General features: G+C 47.5%; 1 protein-coding gene across 3 annotated transcripts in view; it reads right to left on the reverse strand.

Moving 5' to 3' along the window:
• Positions 1-22,005, reverse strand: part of LOC115187949 (neurocalcin-delta A) — an 83,716-nt gene that overhangs the window by 30,242 nt on the left and 31,469 nt on the right. The window contains exon 1 of one of the 3 annotated variants that reach the window (XM_029747034.1): positions 14,373-15,091. The exons of the other annotated variants lie outside the window; for them this stretch is intronic. The gene's annotated coding sequence lies outside the window, so the exon portion shown is untranslated. Of the gene's footprint in view, positions 1-14,372; positions 15,092-22,005 lie in introns of those variants that run through there. 3 annotated transcript variants of the gene reach the window in all.

Genomic DNA, 22,005 nt, shown 5'->3' on the forward strand with positions numbered 1-22,005 from the left:
GACCTTCACACCATCCTGCCTGCTACAACACAGCTGAACGGACTAGGCTGATAACAGAGACCTTCACACCATCCTGCCTGCTACAACACAGCTGAACGGACTAGGCTGATAACAGAGACCTTCACGCCATCCTGCCTGCTACAACACAGCTGAACGGACTAGGCTGATAACAGAGACCTTCACACCATCCTGCCTGCTACAACACAGCTGAACGGACTAGGCTGATAACAGAGACCTTCACACCATCCTGCCTGCTACAACACAGCTGAACGGACTAGGCTGATAACAGAGACCTTCACACCATCCTGCCTGCTACAACACAGCTGAACGGACTAGGCTGATAACAGAGACCTTCACGCCATCCTGCCTGCTACAACACAGCTGAACGGACTAGGCTGATAACAGAGACCTTCACACCATCCTGCCTGCTACAACACAGCTGAACGGACTAGGCTGATAACAGAGACTACTGAAGTATTATTGGAAGCTGTAGACACTATGATGCAACACATCCAATGATGTTATTCAGTAATACACTGAAACAACACGACTAGATGCTGAAGATGTGTAAACTCAGAAAGGTGGGCTACTGGAGAGAGAGAGAGACAGTGAGAACTAAGTAACCCTCCTTTAAACAAAGATAACAGGGTCTCCCGAGTGGCAGCAGAGAACTGGAAGGAAAGGCGGCCAAAGGAAGTGTTGGCTTTGCATAGGCGCTTTGTTGTGGGACCAGAATTAAATGCCTGGAATGTAAAATTCGGTCTAAGGCACTGCACTCTCATTGCTTGAGGCGTCACTACAGACCCAGGTTCGATCCCAGGCTGTGTCACAGAGCCGGCAGTCTGCAATTGGCCCAGCGTTGTCCGGGTTAGGGGAGGGTTTGGCCGGCTGGGATTTCCTTGTCCCATCGCGCTCTAGTGTCTCCTCGTGGCGGGCGAGGCGCCTGCAAACCGTTTCCTCTGACACGTTGGTGCTTCTGGGATAAGTGGGCAGTGTGTGTCAGGAAGCAGTGCGGCTTGGAAGGGTCGTGTTTCGGAGGACGCACGTCTCTCGACCTTCACCTCTCCCGAGTCCGTACGGGAGTTGAATCGATTGGACTACCAATTGGATATCACGAAATTGGGGAGAAAAAAACGGGTAAAAGTACAAAACGAAAAAAAAAAAGAAAATGATAAAACAAAAGACAACAAACAGAAAGATGATTTCCATTTCAAACCGTCTGAAGGAGACAGCGTGGGAGGGAGCAAGGAAATAGCCGTCTTCCTTCACCTTGAGATAAACACATTTAAATCTCCCAGGAGGAGGCCTGGGGGGGGATCGGCAGAAGAGCGATGCAGATTGAAATCCCACAGGAGGCGGCCTGGGGGGGGATCGGCAGAAGAGCGATGCAGATTGAAATCCCACATTTTTCTATTGTGTTATTTGAAAGTACGTTTGTTTATTTGTAACTCTGTTTTGTTGTTTTTGTCGCACTGCTTTGCTTTATCTTGGCCAGGTCGCAGTTGTAAATGAAAACTTGTTCTCAACTGGCCTACCTGGTTAAATAAAGGACTTGTTCTCTACTAGCCTACCTGGTTAAATAAAGGACTTGTTCTCTACTGGCCTACCTGGTTAAATAAAGGACTTGTTCTCAACTAGCCTACCTGGTTAAATAAAGGACTTGTTCTCAACTAGCCTACCTGGTTAAATAAAGGACTTGTTCTCAACTAGCCTACCTGGTTAAATAAAGGACTTGTTCTCAACTAGCCTACCTGGTTAAATAAAGGTGAAATAAAAAATATAATAAATAAATAAAAGTCCTCACTCTGTCACTCAGAAACGTATTCCAGTGTCTGCCGAACAGCTGAAACTCTTAGCCAGTGTGTATGAGTGTGTTTAGGCTACCTTCCCCCTTCCCCCTACGAAGCAGAGCAGGTACGGATGTTACCAGCAGTATTCAGAAGATCGGGAGAGACAATGTTAAATTAGCTAGAGAAGAATGGATTCCCTTTTCAATGCTAGTTAAGGATACTACAGGCCTAGATATCACCTTGGATTTATTAACTACAAACAGGTAATAGGTGTTTTTTTAATTCTGGTGCCGCTCTGCAAGCAGAAGCTTGTTAGCTAGATAGATAAAAAGGACATTCAAAGTTCCACATTCAAAGGAACCGGTTCAGAAGAAAGATTCTGGTGGGAACAGTGGAAGTGGTTCCGTTCAGAAAGAACCGGTTCAGAAGAAAGATTCTGGTGGGAACAGCGGAAGTGATTCCGTTCAGAAGGAAGCCTCTAAAGCCGCCAGTCATCGTGACAGCGAGAGCCGCTTTACGGCGGCGAGAGACGCTTTACGGCGGCGAGAGCTGCTTTTCAGAACACAGAAAGCAGAGCTGATAACAGCTTGACATTCAGACATATAAACACAGCCAGAGTTCTCTCTGCTGGACAAATAATCCCTCTTCCATATCACCACCCCCAAAAAAACTACAGCTGCTTCCACTGATAGTGTTGCAAGGTTCAACTCTTGCGACTGCATCCTTATCGCTCATTTACTGCATTTATTCTGACCAGGGCCCCGACAGGGAGGCATTCTGGACCGACCAGGGCCCCGACGTGGGAGGCATTCTGGACCGACCAGGGCCCCGACGTGGGAGGCATTCTGGACCGACCAGGGCCCCGACGTGGGAGGCATTCTGGACCGACCAGGGCCCCGACAGGGAGGCATTCTGGACCGACCAGGGCCCCGACAGGGAGGCATTCTGGACCGACCAGGGCCCCGACAGGGAGGCATTCTGGACCGACCAGGGCCCCGACAGGGAGGAATTCTGGACCGAACCTGCACCCTCTAAAAAGCGGGCCATTATTTCAGGTCCAATCATAGGGGAGTGTGTTTGTGTTTCAGAGAGAGTGGCTGATTTCCCAGAGTGCCACTGGGTAACCTCAAACTCCTAACCAGCATTCCATAACCTGGTTTTGTTTCAGTTCAAGCCGAGCTGGAGAGCGGGTTTGGGGTTCGTGTTGTCGATGTCTTCCTGTGGTGCTACAACGCTGGATGCTCCCGTGAGGAGAGAGATGATAAGCTGACTCCATGTCTTACATCCAGCCGCTGTACACAAACACAGAGAGGCTTATCAGACTGGATAAGTACTAATTTGGGGACTGTGTGACTGCCATGTTAAATAAACTAGCCTAAGAAGAAAGCCTGGAAAAACATCAAGAGATATTAGATTCACAGAGAGACACTATAGCTATCTACTTCCACACACACATTAACCACCCACCTGGCACGACACACACACACACACACACACACACACACACACACACACATTCTGGCTGTAACGACAGAGGACTGATAAAACACAAAAGCAGCCTTGTGTCGACATGGTAAATCTCCTCCCTCTGATCAGAGAGTCCTAAACCATCACCTCTGACTGGTCTCTCTGTGTCTCTCCGCTTTAGGACCAGACAACATGTTTCTCTCTCTCTCTCTCTCTCTCTCTCTCTCTCTCTCTCTCTCTCTCTCTCTGTGTCTCTCCGCTTTAGGACCAGACAACATGTTTCTCTCTCTCTCTCTCTCTCTCTCTGTGTCTCTCCGCTTTAGGACCAGACAACCTGTTTCTCTCTCTCTCTCTCTCTCTCTCTGTGTCTCTCCGCTTTAGGACCAGACAACATGTTTCTCTCTCTCTCTCTGTGTGTCTCTCCGCTTCAGGACCAGACAACATGTTTCTCTCTCTCTCTCTGTGTCTCTCCGCTTCAGGACCAGACAACATGTTTCTCTCTCTCTCTCTCTCTCTCTCTCTCTCTCTGTGTGTCTCTCCTCTTTCTTCACCAACCGACTGGCCCTGTGTCCCTGCTGTTAGTCTCTCTGATCAGGACCAACCGACTGGCCCTGTGTCCCTGCTGTTAGTCTCTCTGATCAGGACCAACCGACTGGCCCTGTGTCCCTGCTGTTAGTCTCCCTGATCAGGACCAACCGACTGGCCCTGTGTCCCTCCCTGCTGTTAGTCTCTCTGATCAGGACCAACCGACTGGCCCTGTGTCCCTGCTGTTAGTCTCCCTGATCAGGACCAACCGACTGGCCCTGTGTCCCTCCCTGCTGTTAGTCTCCCTGATCAGGACCAACCGACTGGCCCTGTGTCCCTGCTGTTAGTCTCTCTGATCAGGACCAGCCGACTGGCCCTGTGTCCCTGCTGTTAGTCTCTCTGATCAGGACCAGCCGACTGGCCCTGTGTCCCTGCTGTTAGTCTCTCTGATCAGGACCGACCGACTGGCCCTGTGTCCCTGCTGTTAGTCTCTCTGATCAGGACCAACCGACTGGCCCTGTGTCCCTGCTGTTAGTCTCTCTGATCAGGACCAGCCGACTGGCCCTGTGTCCCTGCTGTTAGTCTCTCTGATCAGGACCAGCCGACTGGCCCTGTGTCCCTGCTGTTAGTCTCTCTGATCAGGACCAGCCGACTGGCCCTGTGTCCCTGCTGTTAGTCTCTCTGATCAGGACCAGCCGACTGGCCCTGTGTCCCTGCTGTTAGTCCGTAGCTCTGACAACACTTGTGTCATCCTTCCTCTGAGATGACAACTCCCCCGCTGGCCAGCGCATGCTAGACTAACCCAGCTGGGCACACACACACACACACACACACACACACACACACACACACACAGCCCCAACCCACCGACACACACACACAGCCCCAACCCACCGACACACACCCTATCTCCCCAGACAGGGGAGAATCAATGAGAGCGAGGCATTGTGGGGAGGGTAAAGAGAGTGAGGCATTGTGGGGAGGGTAAAGAGAGTGAGGCATTGCGGGGAGGGTAAAGAGAGTGAGGCATTGTGGGGAGGGTAGAGAGTCATTGTGGGGAGGGTAAAGAGAGTGAGGCATTGTGGGGAGGGTAAAGAGTGAGGCATTGTGGGGAGGGTAGAGAGTCATTGTGGGGAGGGTAAAGAGAGTGAGGCATTGTGGGGAGGGTAAAGAGAGTGAGGCATTGTGGGGAGGGTAAAGAGAGTGAGGCATTGTGGGGAGGGTAAAGAGAGCGAGGCATTGTGGGGAGGGTAAAGAGAGCGAGGCATTGTGGGGAGGGTAAAGAGAGCGAGGCATTGTGGGGAGGGTAAAGAGAGTGAGGCATTGTGGGGAGGGTAAAGAGAGTGAGGCATTGTGGGGAGGGTAGAGAGAGTGAGGCATTGTGGGGAGGGTAGAGAGAGTGAGGCATTGTGGGGAGAGGGTAAAGAGTTATTGTGTTGTCACAGAAACACAGCTCTGTCAATAGAGGCTGAGACTCTGGAGGATTGATTTGGTACAAATCCCAACTACAAAATCTAACTGATCCCCTCAAAATGGGTAAATATCACATGAGGTTAAAACGGACAGAAAAATGTGTGTTCCTTCGCGCAACACACACCCGCAATATATACATCCCCAACATACACCCCCAACACACACCCGCAATATCAAATGGTAGGTTACCGGTAGATTACCGGTAGATTACCGGGAGGGACGGACTCTGGGGAGATCCACCTACTGCTCTCCTCTTGACCACAGTACAGTGGTGATATTAATACAGACATGGACACTCACTCACTCACTCACTCACTCACTCACTCACTCACTCCTCTGTCTGATCACAGCCAAATTACGTTGTTCTTTAAAAGAACAGACCTGGAAACAGCCAGACATTCACAGCCCAGTGAGCTGTACAACATCATGAATTCATACAGACGGGGCCCAAAACAGCACTGAAAAATACCAGAAAGCAACTTGGGAGTCAAAATATTAAAATACATATTAGATAACTTTCTGGAGACCACATTCACTCCCAGTAAAGAAGGCATCAATCTTTCAGAACAAAACATGTATTATATATTCAAGCAAACAGCAAAAGAAGCACAACTGAAATTGAACAAAAACAAACCAAAAAAAACAACTGGTTTGATGCAGATTGTAAAATTATAAGGAATAAACTTTAGAACACAATCCAACCAAAAGCACAGAGACCTAAATAATGGTGAATTACACCTTAATTACCGAGAGACTTTAAAACTCTAAACGTTCAGAACAACAGCAAGCAGCTGAAACTAATGAGGAGTTCATAAACACAAACAACTAAAATGGAAAGTAGAGGAATTAGAGATACAAAATGGACGACCCGTTCACATTGATGGACGACCCATTTACACCACCGTCCACATTGATGGACGACCCATTTACACCACCGTCCACATTGATGGACGACCCATTTACACCACCGTCCACATTGATGGACGACCCATTTACACCACCGTCCACATTGATGGACGACCCATTTACACCACTCTACATCACCGTTCACATTGATGGACGACCCATTTACACCACTCTACACCACCGTCCACATTGATGGACGACCCATTTACACCACTCTACACCACCGTCCACATTGATGGACGACCCATTTACACCACCGTCCACATTGATGGACGACCCATTTACACCACCGTCCACATTGATGGACGACCCATTTACACCACTCTACATCACCGTCCACATTGATCCTGAGTGTAGGTTATTTCCCTGACATCTGGAATCAAGGACTCATAACCCTGACCTTTAAGAACAGAGACGAAATTTGACCCAATTACAGAGGCATTTGTGTGAACAGTAACTTGGGGAAGGTTTTCTGTAGTATGATAAATGTCTTGAGTAAAAGCCAAATTGGATTTATACCAAAAAGTTGCACGACCGATAATATTTAGATCCTGATAGAGAAACATGTCCACCAAAATAATACCAAAATATACGCTCGCTTTATCGACTTCCAAAAAGCATTTGATTCTATTTGGCAAACAGGACTGTTCTACAAAGTTATTGAAAGTGGTGTAGGGGGTAAAACATGACATAATTAAATCAATGTATACTGGCAATACGCTCAGCATCAAAATTGGCAAAACAATAACGATTCTTTACCCAGGGGCGGGGCTTTCGCCAGGGTTGTAATCTGAGCCCTGCACTCTTCAATATTTACATCATGAATTGGCCACTATTCTAGATAAATCCTCAGCCCCTGGTGTTAGTCTCCATTCAGAGGTTAAATGCCTGCTCTTCACAGATGACCTGTGGCTGCTGTCACCCACAGCACCTGGCCTACAGCAGAGCCTGGACCTGCTAGAGCAGTACTGCTAGACCTGGGCCCTGGCAGTAAACCCCCACAGCACCTGGCCTACAGCCTGGACCTGCTAGAGCAGTACTGCCAGACCTGGGCCCTGGCAGTAAACCCCCACAGCACATGGCCTACAGCCTGGACCTGCTAGAGCAGTACTGCCAGACCTGGGCCCTGGCAGTAAACCCCCACAGCACCTGGCCTACAGCAGAGCCTGGACCTGCTACAGCAGTACTGCCAGACCTGGGCCCTGGCAGTAAACCCCCACAGCACCTGGCCTACAGCAGAGCCTGGACCTGCTACAGCAGTACTGCCAGACCTGGGCCCTGGCAGTAAACCCCCACAGCACCTGGCCTACAGCAGAGCCTGGACCTGCTACAGCAGTACTGCCAGACCTGGGCCCTGGCAGTAAACCCCCACAGCACATGGCCTACAGCAGAGCCTGGACCTGCTACAGCAGTACTGCCAGACCTGGGCCCTGGCAGTAAACCCCCACAGCACCTGGCCTACAGCCTGGACCTGCTAGAGCAGTACTGCCAGACCTGGGCCCTGGCAGTAAACCCCCACAGCACCTGGCCTACAGCCTGGACCTGCTAGAGCAGTACTGCTAGACCTGGGCCCTGGCAGTAAACCCCCACAGCACCTGGCCTACAGCAGAGCCTGGACCTGCTACAGCAGTACTGCCAGACCTGGGCCCTGGCAGTAAACCCCCACAGCACCTGGCCTACAGCAGAGCCTGGACCTGCTAGAGCAGTACTGCCAGACCTGGGCCCTGGCAGTAAACCCCCACAGCACCTGGCCTACAGCCTGGACCTGCTAGAGCAGTACTGCTAGACCTGGGCCCTGGCAGTAAACCCCCACAGCACCTGGCCTACAGCCTGGACCTGCTAGAGCAGTACTGCCAGACCTGGGCCCTGGCAGTAAACCCCCACAGCACCTGGCCTACAGCAGAGCCTGGACCTGCTAGAGCAGTACTGTCAGACCTGGGCCCTGGCATTAAACCCCCACAGCACCTGGCCTACAGCAGAGTCTGGGCCTGCTAGAGCAGTACTGCCAGACCTGGGCCCTGGCAGTAAACCCCCACAGCACCTGGCCTACAGCAGAGCCTGGACCTGCTAGAGCAGTACTGCCAGACCTGGGCCCTGGCAGTAAACCCCCACAGCACCTGGCCTACAGCCTGGACCTGCTAGAGCAGTACTGCCAGACCTGGGCCCTGGCAGTAAACCCCCACAGCACATGGCCTACAGCAGAGCCTGGACCTGCTAGAGCAGTACTGCCAGACCTGGGCCCTGGCAGTAAACCCCAAAAAATACTAAAATAATGATTTTCCAGAGAAGATCCAGATCTCAGGGAATTAGACCAAAGTTCTCAACTGGTACAAAATATATAGAGTACTGCAAACACTACAATTACTGAGGTTAAAATATATATAGTACTGTACACACTACAATTACTGAGGTTTAAATATATAGACTACTGTACACACTACAATTACTGAGGTTTAAATATATAGAGTACTGTACACACTACAATTACTGAGGTTTAAATATATAGAGTACTGTACACACTACAATTACTGAGGTTTAAATATATATAGTACTGTACACACTACAATTACTGAGGTTAAAATAAGCTCAACTGGACACCTTAATGAGGCAGTGAATGAACTGAGAGAGAAAGTACGCAGGGCATTCTACGCCATTAAAAAAACAAATTCAAATTGAAATATCAAAAACAATAAAATGTGGCTAAAACGAATTGAATGGGTCATTGAACCAATTGCACTTCATGCCAGCGAGGTGTGGGGTCCACTTGCAAAACAAGATTTCATCCAATGGGACAAACACCCCATTGAAACCCTACATGCAGAGTTCTGTAAGATTCTCCTACGTGTCCAGAGGAAAACTACAAACAATGCATGCAGGGCAGAATTAGGCCGATATCCACTAATAATAAAAACTCATAAGAGCAATTAAGTTTTGGAAACATCTAAAATACAGTGACCCCCTCTCATATCATTACCAAGCCCTGCAATGCCAAGAGCTGAGCAAAGGAAAGAGTCCCCTCATCCAGCTGGTCCTGGGGCTGAGTTCACAAACCTGTTCTACTAACACACTGAAGCCTCAGGACCCTCATCCAGCTGGTCCTGGGGCTGAGTTCACAAACCTGTTCTATTAACACACTGAAGCCTCAGGACCCTCATCCAGCTGGTCCTGGGGCTGAGTTCACAAACCTGTTCTACTAACCCACTGAAGCCTCAGGACCCTCATCCAGCTGGTCCTGGGGCTGAGTTCACAAACCTGTTCTACTAACACACTGAAGCCTCAGGACCCTCATCCAGCTGGTCCTGGGGCTGAGTTCACAAACCTGTTCTACTAACACACTGAAGCCTCAGGACCCTCATCCAGCTGGTCCTGGGACTGAGTTCACAAACCTGTTCTACTAACACACTGAAGCCTCAGGACCCTCATCCAGCTGGTCCTGGGGCTGAGTTCACAAACCTGTTCTACTAACCCACTGAAGCCTCAGGACCCTCATCCAGCTGGTCCTGGGGCTGAGTTCACAAACCTGTTCTACTAACACACTGAAGCCTCAGGACCCTCATCCAGCTGGTCCTGAGTTCACTAACCTGTTCTACTAACACACTGAAGCCTCAGGACCCTCATCCAGCTGGTCCTGGGGCTGAGTTCACAAACCTGTTCTACTAACACACTGAAGCCTCAGGACCCTCATCCAGCTGGTCCTGGGGCTGAGTTCACTAACCTGTTCTACTAACACACTGAAGCCTCAGTGTTGGCAGCGCACTACATTGCTTCCTGCCATAAGATGAGGGACAGTGTCTGACAGACCAATCATGTCCTCTACGCTTATTGTCATTGATCAAAGTATGTTTATTTTGACCCTTGATTATTGCTGTTGTCCCGTTGACAGTCTTAATTAATATTTTAATTATGTTAATATTGTACATCTCCAGATTAAGCTTTTGGCATTATGTACAGTACCAGTCAACAGTTTGGATACACCTACTCATTCAAGGGTTTTTTCTTAATTTTAATCGTCCAAATTTACGATTTTTGGTTCTAACCGCTGTGTCTTTGTGAGTTGCAGAGTAGGTGAACGGATGATCTCTGCATGTGTGGTTCCCACCGTGAAGCATGGAGGAGGAGGTATGATGGTTTGGGGGTGTTTTGATGGTGACACTGATTTATTTAGAATTCAAGGCACACTTAACCAGCATGGCTACCACAGCATTATGCAGCGATACGCCGTCCCATCTGGTTTGGTCTTAGTGGGACTATCATTTGTTTTTCCATCAGGACAATGACCCAACACACTTCCAGGCTGTGTAAGGGCTATTTGACCAAGAAGGAGAGTGATGGAGTGCTGCATCAGATGACCTGGCCTCCACAATCACCTGACCTCAACCCAATTGAGATGGTTTGAGATGAGTTGGACCGCAGAGTGAAGGAAAAGCAGCCAAAAAGTGCTCAGCATATGTGGGAACTTCTTCAAGACTGTTGGAAAAGCATTCCAGGTGAAGCTGGTTGAGAGAATGCCAAGAGTGTAAAAAGCTGTCATCAAGGCAAAGGGTGGCTACTTTGAAGAAAATAAAATATATTTTGAATTGTTTAACCATTTTTTGGTTACTACATGATTCCATATGAGTTATTTCATAGTTTTGTCTTCACTATTATTCTACAATGTAGAAAATAGTAAAAATAAAGAAAAATCCTTGAATGAGTAGGTGTGTCCAAGCTTTTGACTGGTACAGTACATTGTTACATCATGCCAATAAAGCAAATTGAATTCAACTTAATTCAATCGAGACAGAAAGATACAGACAGACACAATTTTTTTTTTTTTTACCTTTATTTAACTAGGCAAGTGAGTTAAGAACAAATTCTTATTTTCAATGACGGCCTAGGAACACTGCCTTGTTCAGGGGGCAGAATGACAGATTTTTACCATGTCAGCTCGGGGATTCGATCTTGCAACCTTCCGGTTACTGGCCCAACGCTCTAACCACTAGGCTACCTGCCTCCCCAGATACAGAGAGAGATACAGAGAGAGAGAGATAGAGATACAGACAGAGATACAGAGAGAGATACAGAGAGAGAGATAGAGATACAGACAGAGATACAGAGAGACAGAGATACAGAGAGAGAGATAGAGAGAGAGAGAGATACAGAGAGGGAGAGAGAGAGAGAGAGAGAGAGATGTATACAGCGAAAGAGAGACTTACAGAGAGACAGAGATATAGAGAGAGATCAATCTCCCAGTTAACCCCTCTGCTTCTCCCTCCAAAGGGCCTCCTTCTTGCCAGTGCAGAGACAGAGAGCATGTATTTCTACAGCCCGTTTCACAACAGGAAGAGGCTCCGTTGTGACTGCAGCGATTGGCCCGTTTGGAGCCGGTTAAAACTGGAACGAAAAGAGCTGAAACCGACACAAGTGTCTCTCTTGTTTCTCCCGTCGTTTGTCAACCGTTGTTTCACTGTCCACCCTCTTTATAACGTCCTCTGGGAAACATACACTTCCGTGAGGTGACCTCACACGTCCCTGTGTCGTCCAGACAGCAGCAGCAACACAGACAGATGAACACCACCCTGACGTGTCATCATCACGGGACGTGAATTACCCACGAAGAAACAACAGCAATTACATTCCACTGTGAGACGAGGGCTTTCATCTCAGAGGAATGGACCCCGGGTCATCAGTCTACATCCTGAACTACCTGGACCCCAGGTCACCAGTCTACATCCTGAACTACCTCAATATCATCTCAGAGGAATGGACCCCAGGTCATCAGTCTACATCCTGAACTACCTCAATATCATAGAGGAATGGACCCCAGGTCATCAGTCTACATCCTGAACTACCTCAATATCATCTCAGAGGAATGGACCCCAGGTCATCAGTCTACATCCTGAACTACCTCAATATCATCTCAGAGGAATGGACCCCAGGTCATCAGTCTACGTCCCGAACTACCTCAATATCTTCTCAGAGGAATGGACCCCAGGTCATCAGTCTACATCCTGAACTACCTCAATATCATCTCAGAGGAATGGACCCCAGGTCTTCAGTCTACGTCCCGAACTACCTCAATATCTTCTCAGAGGAATGGACCCCAGGTCATCAGTCTATATCCTGAACTACCTCAATATCATCTCAGAGGAATGGACCCCAGGTCTTCAGTCTACATCCTGAACTACCTCAATATCATCTTAACCTGCTACACCTTACTCAGATAGAAAGACCTGTTGCTGAGAGAGACTCCTACCACTGCTGTATTAAGCTGTTTACAACAGAGAGAGAGAGGGAAAGATAAAGCGAGGGATGAGCCAGTGAGCAGAGAACATGTCAGTGTGTCTGTAGAGGAGATATGTAACCCCCCCTCTCTTTATCTCTGGTCCCCACAGGCTGCTGGATCCTCTCCCTCCCTCCCTCCCTCTCTCCCTCCCTCCTCGTGAGGAGGAGCTTCCCACACCCCCTTAAAACCCCCTTAAAACCCCACCCCCTCCTCTGAGGCAGCTGCTTGACCCCTGAACTCCCCCCCACTAACCCCAGCCCCATCCTCAGCCTCCAGCCCACTGACATTATAACACTTTGGGAGACGCGTGGAGCTTGAAATTACTCCAGGAGCATTACTCCAACATTACTTTAACCTCCTCTCTATCCAACAGTATTCTAACCCCCTCTCTACCCAACAGTATTCTAACCCCCTCTATCCAACAGTATTCTAACCCCCTCTATCCAACAGTATTCTAACCCCCTCTATCCAACAGTATTCTAACCCCCTCTCTATCCAACAGTATTCTAACCCCCTCTCTATCCAACAGTATTCTAACCCCCTCTCTATCCAACAGTATTCTAACCCCCTCTCTATCCAACAGTATTCTCACCCCCTCTCTATCCAACAGTATTCTAACCCCCTCTCTATCCAACAGTATTCTCACCCCCTCTCTATCCAACAGTATTCTAACCCCCTCTATCCAACAGTATTCTCACCCCCTCTCTATCCAACAGTATTCTAACCCCCTCTCTATCCAACAGTATTCTAACCCCCTCTCTACCCAACAGTATTCTAACCCCCTCTATCCAACAGTATTCTAACCCCCTCTCTATCCAACAGTATTCTAACCCCCTCTCTACCCAACAGTATTCTAACCCCCTCTCTACCCAACAGTATTCTAACCCCCCTCTATCCAACCCCCTCTATCCAACAGTATTCTAACCCCCGCTCTATCCAACAGTATTCTAACCCCCACTATCCACCCCCCTCTATCCAACCCCCTTTCTATCCAACAGTATTCTAACCCCCTCTATCCAACCCCCTCTATCCAACAGTATTCTAACCTCCTCTATCCAACCCTCTCTATCCAACAGTATTCTAACCCCCTCTATCCAACCCTCTCTATTCAACAGTATTCTAACCCCTCTCTATCCAACAGTATTCTAACCCCCTCTCTATCCAACCCCCTCTATCTAACCCCCTCTATCCAACAGTATTCTAACCCCCTCTATCCAACCCCCTATATCCAACAGTATTCTAACCCCCTCTATCCTAACCCCCTCTATCCAACAGTATTCTAACCCCCTCTATCCAACAGTTTTCTAACCCCCTCTATCCTAACCCCCTCTATCCAACAGTATTCTAACCCCCTCTATCCTAACCCCCTCTATCCAACAGTATTCTAACCCCCTCTATCTAACCCCCTCTATCCAACAGTATTCTAACCCCCTCTATCTAACCCCCTCTATCCAACAGTATTCTAACCCCCTCTATCTAACCCCCTCTATCCAACAGTATTCTAACCCCCTCTATCCAACAGTATTCTAACCCCCTCTATTCAACCCCCTCTATCCAACAGTATTCTAACCCCCTCTATCCAACCCCCTCTATCCAACAGTATTCTAACCCCCTCTATCCAACCCCCTCTATCCAACAGTATTCTAACCCCCTCTATCTAACCCCCTCTATCCAACAGTATTCTAACCCCCTCTATCCAACAGTATTCTAACTCCGTCTCTGGACTGATGGGGAAAGTAGTATTTCATAATCCTTCAGAGTTCCTTATTCAAACCAACACAATGCAAATGGTTCTGATGCCTGTTGCTTGTGGTCAAACGTGCAGCTCTCAAAAACACTGCAAAAAGGCATGAGAAGTGTGTTCGTTGCTGAGCTTATTAAAGAAATAGCAAATCATTTAACAAAACAAGGTTTCTCACACAAAAAGACAAGACCAGAGATCTTACCTCACTTGGTGTGTAGTAAATGTAGGTCTGTTAACATCCCATAATCCAACGGGTCCTATGAGAGCAGCAGGAAGCAGAGGGACAGAGAGAGGCTGGACTGGACCAGGCAGCAGTAACCAGCAGAGTATCCAGCTAACAGCAGTAACCAGCAGAGTATCCAGCTAACAGCAGTAACCAGCAGAGCATCCAGCTAACAGCAGTAACCAGCAGAGTATCCAGCTAACAGCAGTAACCAGCAGAGTATCCAGCTAACAGCAGTAACCAGCAGAGTATCCAGCTAACAGCAGTAACCAGCAGAGCATCCAGCTAACAGCAGTAACCAGCAGAGCATCCAGCTAACAGCAGTAACCAGCAGAGTATCCAGCTAACAGCAGTAACCAGCAGAGTATCCAGCTAACAGCAGTAACCAGCAGAGTATCCAGCTAACAGCAGTAACCAGCAGAGTATCCAGCTAACAGAACAGCAGTAACCAGCAGAGTATCCAGCTAACAGAACAGCAGTAACCAGGGACAGAGAAAGAGGCTCGACTGGACCAGGCAGAAGTGACAACTAGCGACACCCCAAAAAAACAAGAAGAAGTCGTCCCACAAGCCCCCACAGCTGCTAACTGGAATGTCTGAGCAAAGCTTTTCACCAGAACTCCTGCCTCCTCTCTCTCTCTCTCTCTCTCTCCTCTCTGACGTCAACCCCCCCCGGAGGTCACATGACATGGTTCTATGAAAGGCGTTGCCCTGGTAACAGTAGACCGCTAGGGGGAGGGGGCTGGGGGCGGGAGCTACTGCTGAAAGCCGTTTCAATAGGTCATCTATAACAGCAGCAGCCAGGGCTGTGAAATACAGTCCACAGCAGGACAGAGAGACCAGAGACACTTGTTATTAAACAACAAGCCTGCAGAGTTAAAAAAGGTCTCGTTTTTTAAACTGGACGACACAACTGAGTCACCTGAAAAAGAGGGAAGGAGGTTTGGGTTTCGGCCACTTCCTTTCCATACTAGACGCAGGTCTGACCTTCTCAGCTAACTACTGAACTATACGCAGGTCTGACCTTCTCAGCTAAACTACTGAACTAGACGCAGGTCTGACCTTCTCAGCTAAACTACTGAACTAGACGCAGGTCTGACCTTCTCAGCTAACTACTGAACTAGACGCAGGTCTGACCTTCTCAGCTAACTACTGAACTAGACGCAGGTCTGACCTTCTCAGCTAAACTACTGAACTATACGCAGGTCTGACCTTCTCAGCTAAACTACTGAACTATATGCAGGTCTGACCTTCTCAGCTAAACTACTGAACTATACGCAGGTCTGACCTTCTCTGCTAAACTACTGAACTATACGCAGGTCTGACCTTCTCAGCTAAACTACTGAACTATACGCAGTCTGATCTTCTCAGCTAACTACTGAACTATACGCAGGTCTGACCTTCTCAGCTAAACTACTGAACTATACGCAGTCTGATCTTCTCTGCTAACTACTGAACTATACGCAGGTCTGACCTTCTCAGCTAAACTACTGAACTATACGCAGGTCTGACCTTCTCAGCTAAACTACTAAACCACAGGCAGCCTGATCTTCTCTGCTAAACTACTGAACCACATGCAGTCTGATCTTCTCTGCTAACTACTGAACTATACGCAGTCTGATCTTCTCAGCTAACTACTGAACTATACGCAGGTCTGACCTTCTCAGCTAAACTACTGAACTATACGCAGTCTGATCTTCTCTGCTAACTACTGAACTATACGCAGGTCTGACCTTCTCAGCTAAACTACTGAACTATACGCAGTCTGATCTTCTCTGCTAAACTACTGAACTATACGCAGTATGATCTTCTCTGCTAACTACTGAACTATACGCAGGTCTGACCTTCTCAGCTAAACTACTGAACTATACGCAGTCTGATCTTCTCTGCTAAACTACTGAACCACATGCAGTCTGATCTTCTCTGCTAAACTACTGAACTATACGCAGTCTGATCTTCTCTGCTAAACTACTAAACCACAGGCAGCCTGATCTTCTCTGCTAAACTACTGAACCACATGCAGTCTGATCTTCTCTGATTTTCTCTGCTAACTACTGAACCACACGCAGTATGATCTTCTCAGATCTTCTCAGCTAACTGGGGCGGCAGGGTAGCCTAGTGGTTTGAGCGTTGGGCCAGTAACCGAAAGGTTGCTGGATTGAATCCCCGAGCTGACAAGGTAAAAATCTGTCGTTCTGCCCCCTGAACAAGGCAGTTAACCCACTGTTCCCCGGTAGACCGTCATTATAAATAATAATTTGTTCTTAACCGACTTGCCTAGTTAAATAAAAGTTACATTTAGAAGATGATAACCTACTGAACGACCTTATGAGCAGGGTGCTGGCAGATTTTCATTGGGATTGTTCAGAAAACATGTATTACTGAGGAGGCCAATCAAACTAGAGCACCTAGAGCCAAGGGGTTGGGTACAAGTAGTCTGAAGACGAGCTTCATGTAAGACGTCCTGCTGGTAGACACTGGCCTGGTCCTGGTGAGGGACACTGGTCTGGTCCTGGTGGTAGACACTGGCCTGGTCCTGGTGAGGGACATGCCTGGACTACAGCCCAACACTGGTCCTGGTGAGGGACATGCCTGGACTACAGCCCAACACTGGTCCTGGTCCTGGTGAGGGACACTGGCCTGGTCCTGGTGAGGGACATGCCTGAACTACAGCCCAACACTGGTCCTGGTGAGGGACATGCCTGAACTACAGCCCAACACTGGTCCTGGTCCTGGTGAGGGACGTGTCTGAACTACAGCCCAACACTGGTCCTGGTGAGGGACATGTCTGAACTACAGCCCAACACTGGTCCTGGTCCTGGTGAGGGACGTGTCTGAACTACAGCCCAACACTGGTCCTGGTGAGGGACATGCCTGAACTACAGCCCAACACTGGTCCTGGTGAGGGACAAGCCTGAACTACAGCCCAACACTGGTCCTGGTCCTGGTGAGGGACACTGTCCTGGTCCTGGTGAGGGACACTGGTCTGGTCCTGGTGAGGGACACTGTCCTGGTCCTGGTGAGGGACACTGTCCTGGTCCTGGTGAGGGACGTGTCTGAACTACAGCCCAACAGTCTGTCTGTCTGTTATATTGGATAATAACTTGTTCAGCCAACAGATTGAAAAAGGACATCAAAGCCAAGTAGAATTATACAACTTTACAAAAGCCGGAGAGCCTCAATGATCACGTCGCCACTAATGGTTTAGCTCTTAGTTAGGTGACCTAAAACCCAATCCCATTGGCTGTAGGGAGAATGACAGGGAACGCTGTCCGTTCTCAGCTCATTATATCACTAAACCTATCTTGGGTCGGGGATCGAGTAGAAACAGATTTGTTCCAAGTTCAGGCCGTCTTTAACATACTAAATGTTTTCTGGCTGGTTCGGTTGGAACTGTAGAAAAAAAACGTGGCCCTGCGTTTTATAAAAAATACAATGTCATTGTTGTGACAGTGAAGTCACTGTTTGAACTGGAATAAAGAGCTTTGGATAAAAACAAAGAGTTGGGGTAGTAGTAGGCCAGGTTTCATCCAGGGATCTCCTCTGATTGGCTTCCTAAAAACACAGGGATCTCCTCTGATTGGCTTCCTAAAACACAGGGATCTCACACTCTGATTGGCTTTCTACAACACAGGGATCTCACACTCTGATTGGCTTTCTACAACACAGGGATCTCACACTCTGATTGGCTTCCTAAAAACACAGGGATCTCACACTCTGATTGGCTTTCTACAACACAGGGATCTCACACTCTGATTGGCTTTCTACAACACAGGGATCTCACACTCTGATTGGCTTTCTAAAACAGGGATCTCACACTCTGATGTTGGTGTTGTATACCCCAGACAGCTATATGTTGGTGTTGGTATTGTATACCCCAGACAGCTATATGATGGTGTTGGTGTTGTATACCCCAGACAGCTATATGTTGGTGTTGGTGTTGTATACCCCAGACAGCTATATGATGGTGTTGGTGTTGTATACCCCAGACAGTTATATGATGGTGTTGGTGTTGTATACCCCAGACAGTTATATGATGGTGTTGGTGTTGGATACCCCAGACAGCAATATGATGGTGTTGTATACCCCAGACAGTTATATGATGGTGTTGGATACCCCATACAGCTATATGATGGTGTTGGTGTTGTATACCCCAGACAGTTATATGATGGTGTTGGTGTTGTATACCACAGACAGTTATATGATGGTGTTGGTGTTGGATACCCCAGACAGCTATATGATGGTGTTGTATACCCCAGACAGCTATATGATGGTGTTGGTGTTGTATACCCCAGACAGTTATATAATGGTGTTGGTGTTGTATACCCCAGACAGTTATATGATGGTGATGGTGTTGTATACCCCAGACAGCTATATGATGGTGTTGGTGTTGTATACCCCAGACAGTTATATGATGGTGTTGGTTTGTATACCCCAGACAGCTATATGTTGGTGTTGTATACCCCAGACATCTATATGTTGGTGTTGGTGTTGTATACCCCAGACAGCTATATGTTGGTGTTGGTGTTGTATACCCCAGACAGTTATATGATGGTGTTGGTGTTGTATACCCCAGACAGTTATATGATGGTGTTGGTGTTGTATACCCCAGACAGTTATATGTTGGTGATGGTGTTGTATACCCCAGACAGCTATATGTTGGTGTTGTATACCCCAGACAGCTATATGTTGGTGTTGGTGTTGTAGACCCCAGACAGCTATATGATGGTGTTGGTGTTGTAGACCCCAGACAGCTATATATTGGTGTTGGTGTTGTATACCCCAGACAGTTATATGATGGTGTTGGTGTTGTATACCCCAGACAGTTATATATTGGTGTTGGTGTTGTAGACCCCAGACAGCTATATGTTGGTGTTGTAGACCCCAGACAGCTATCTGTTGGTGATGGTGTTGTATACCCCAGACAGTTATATGATGGTGTTGGTGTTGTATACCCCAGACAGCTATATGATGGTGTTGGTGTTGTATACCCCAGACAGTTATATGATGGTGTTGGTGTTGTATACCCCAGACAGTTATATGATGGTGTTGTATACCCCAAACAGCTATATATTGGTGTTGGTGTTGTAGACCCCAGACAGCTATATGTTGGTGTTGTATACCCCAGACAGCTATATATTGGTGTTGGTGTTGTAGACCCCAGACAGTTATATGATGGTGTTGTATACCCCAGACAGTTATATATTGGTGTTGGTGTTGTAGACCCCAGACAGTTATATGTTGGTGTTGTATACCCCAGACAGCTATATGTTGGTGTTGGTGTTGTATACCCCAGACAGCTATATGTTGGTGTTGGTGTTGTATACCCCAGACAGCTATATGTTGGTGTTGTATACCCCAGACAGCTATATGTTGGTGTTGTATACCCCAGACAGTTATATGATGGTGTTGTATACCCCAGACAGTTATATGATGGTGTTGTATACCCCAGACAGTTATATGATGGTGTTGTATACCCCAGACAGTTATATGATGGTGTTGGTGTTGTATACCCCAGACAGCTATATGTTGGTGTTGGTGTTGTAGACCCCAGACAGCTATATGATGGTGTTGGTGTTGTATACCCCAGACAGTTATATATTGGTGTTGGTGTTGTATACCCAAGACAGTTATATGATGGTGTTGGTGTTGTATACCCCAGACAGTTATATATTGGTGTTGGTGTTGTAGACCCCAGACAGCTATATGTTGGTGTTGTAGACCCCAGACAGCTATCTGTTGGTGATGGTGTTGTAGACCCCAGACAGTTATATGATGGTGTTGGTGTTGGTGTTGTATACCCCAGACAGCTATATGATGGTGTTGGTGTTGTATACCCCAGACAGTTATATGATGGTGTTGGTGTTGTATACCCCAGACAGTTATATGATGGTGTTGTATACCCCAAACAGCTATATATTGGTGTTGGTGTTGTAGACCCCAGACAGCTATATGTTGGTGTTGTATACCCCAGACAGCTATATGTTGGTGTTGTATACCCCAGACAGCTATATGTTGGTGTTGTATACCCCAGACAGTTATATGATGGTGTTGTATACCCCAGACAGTTATATGATGGTGTTGTATACCCCAGACAGTTATATGATGGTGTTGTATACCCCAGACAGTTATATATTGGTGTTGGTGTTGTAGACCCCAGACAGTTATATGTTGGTGTTGTATACCCCAGACAGCTATATGTTGGTGTTGTATACCCCAGACAGCTATATGTTGGTGTTGGTGTTGTATACCCCAGACAGCTATATGTTGGTGTTGTATACCCCAGACAGCTATATGTTGGTGTTGGTGTTGTATACCCCAGACAGCTATATGATGGTGTTGTAGACCCCAGACAGCTATATGATGGTGTTGTATACCCCAGACAGCTATATGATGGTGTTGTATACCCCAGACAGCTATATGTTGGTGTTGTATACCCCAGACAGTTATATATTGGTGTTGGTGTTGTAGACCCCAGACAGCTATATGTTGGTGTTGTATACCCCAGACAGCTATATGTTGGTGTTGGTGTTGTAGACCCCAGACAGCTATATGTTGGTGTTGTATACCCCAGACAGCTATATGTTGGTGTTGTATACCCCAGACAGCTATATGTTGGTGTTGTATACCCCAGACAGCTATATGTTGGTGTTGGTGTTGTATACCCCAGACAGCTATATGATGGTGTTGTAGACCCCAGACAGCTATATGATGGTGTTGTATACCCCAGACAGCTATATGTTGGTGTTGGTGTTGTAGACCCCAGACAGCTATATGATGGTGTTGGTGTTGTATACCCCAGACAGCTATATGTTGGTGTTGGTGTTGTATACCCCAGACAGTTATATGATGGTGTTGGTGTTGTATACCCCAGACAGCTATATGTTGGTGTTGTATACCCCAGACAGCTATATGTTGGTGTTGTATACCCCAGACAGCTATATGTTGGTGTTGGTGTTGTATACCCCAGACAGCTATATGATGGTGTTGTAGACCCCAGACAGCTATATGATGGTGTTGTATACCCCAGACAGCTATATGTTGGTGTTGGTGTTGTAGACCCCAGACAGCTATATGATGGTGTTGGTGTTGTATACCCCAGACAGCTATATGTTGGTGTTGGTGTTGTATACCCCAGACAGTTATATGATGGTGTTGGTGTTGTATACCCCAGACAGCTATATGTTGGTGTTGTATACCCCAGACAGCTATATGTTGGTGTTGTATACCCCAGACAGTTATATGTTGGTGTTGGTGATGTATACCCCAGACAGCTATATGTTGGTGTTGGTGTTGTAGACCCCAGACAGCTATATGTTGGTGTTGTATACCCCAGACAGCTATATGTTGGTGTTGGTGTTGTATACCCCAGACAGCTATATGTTGGTGTTGGTGTTGTAGACCCCAGACAGCTATATGATGGTGATGGTGTTGTATACCCCAGACAGCTATATGTTGGTGTTGTATACCCCAGACAGCTATATGTTGGTGTTGTATACCCCAGACAGCTATATGATGGTGTTGTATACCCCAGACAGTTATATGATGGTGTTGTATACCCCAGACAGTTATATGTTGGTGTTGTATACCCCAGACAGCTATATGTTGGTGTT

The sequence above is a fragment of the Salmo trutta genome, unplaced genomic scaffold (assembly GCF_901001165.1).
Source record: "Salmo trutta unplaced genomic scaffold, fSalTru1.1, whole genome shotgun sequence".
Taxonomy (NCBI): Eukaryota; Metazoa; Chordata; class Actinopteri; order Salmoniformes; family Salmonidae; genus Salmo; species Salmo trutta.